The sequence below is a fragment of the Sciurus carolinensis genome, chromosome 19, assembly GCF_902686445.1.
Source record: "Sciurus carolinensis chromosome 19, mSciCar1.2, whole genome shotgun sequence".
Taxonomy (NCBI): Eukaryota; Metazoa; Chordata; class Mammalia; order Rodentia; family Sciuridae; genus Sciurus; species Sciurus carolinensis.
The window spans coordinates 647,543-648,899 of NC_062231.1; the positions used below are offsets into that span (position 1 = coordinate 647,543).

Genomic DNA, 1,357 nt, shown 5'->3' on the forward strand with positions numbered 1-1,357 from the left:
GTAAAAGCTTCTTTTCAGCAAAAGAAACAATCAATAATGTAAAGAGAGAGCCCACAGATTGGGAGAAAATCTTTACCACATGCACCTTAGATAAGGCATTAATCTCTAGGATATATAAAGAACTAAAAAAACGTTACACCAAAAAAGCAAATAACCCAATCAATAAATGGGCTAAGGAACTGGACAGACACATCACAGAAGAAGATATACAATTGATCAACAAATGTATTAAAAAATGTTCAACTTCTCTAGCAGTCGAAAAATGCAAATCAAAATGACTAAGATTTCATCTCACTGTAATTAGAATGGCAATCATCAAGAATATAAGAAATAGTAAATGTCGACAAGTATGTAAGAAAAAAGGTTCACTCATACATTGCTGGTGGAAAAGAAAAATGGTGCAACCACTATGGAAAGCAGTGTGGAGATTCTTCAGAAAATTTGGAATGGGGGCTGGGGATGTAGCTCAGTTGGTAGAGTGTCTGCCTCGAAAGCTCAAGACCCTGGGTTCAATCCCCAGCACCGCAAAAAAAACAAACAAACAAAAAAAAAACTTGGAATGGAATCACCACTTGACCCAGTTATCCCAATCCTTGGTTTGTACCCAAAGAGTTTAAAATTAACATACTATAGTTGACACAGACACATCAATGTTTATAGCAGTCCAATTCACCATAGCTAAACTATGGAACCAACCTAGATGCCCTTCGACTGATGAATGGATAAAGAAAATGTGGTATATCTATATATAGATGATAGATAGATAGAGATATATTTGTGTGTGTGTGTGTGTGTGTGTGTGTGTGTGTGTGATGGAACATTATTCAACTTTAAAGAAAAATGAAATTATGGCATTTGTTGGTAAATGGATGGAGTTAGGGAATATCATGCTAAGTGAAATAAGCCAAACCTAAAAAACCAAAGGCCAAATGTTTTCTCTGATATGCAGATGCTAATTCACAATAAGGATGTTGGGGATCAGGAAGAACAGAGTTATTTGTTTTTTATTTTATTTGTTATAATTAGTTGTACATGACAGTAGAATGCATTTATACATTTTGATGGATCATACATAAATGGAGAGTAATCTCTTATTTTTCTGAATATACCTATTGCAGAATCACATTAGTCATCCAGTCATACATGTATGTGAGGTAATAATGTCTGTTTCACTCTACTATCACTCTTCCCCCCATACCTGTTCCTCCTTCACTCCACTCTACCTAAAATAAAGTAACTCTGTTCTTCCCTATTCCCCCTTTATTGTGAATTGTCATCTGCATATCAAACATTTGGTCTTTAGTTTTTTGGGTTTGGTTTGTTTCACTTAGCATGACATTCTCTAATTCCATTCATT

At 34.9% G+C, this 1,357-nt stretch overlaps 1 non-coding gene across 1 annotated transcript; it reads left to right on the forward strand.

Moving 5' to 3' along the window:
- Positions 1–454: 454 nt before the first annotated feature.
- Trnas-cga (transfer RNA serine (anticodon CGA)) lies at positions 455–528 on the forward strand. Its single transcript has one exon. It is a non-coding gene; the product is annotated as a tRNA-Ser (tRNA).
- Positions 529–1,357: the final 829 nt, after the last annotated feature.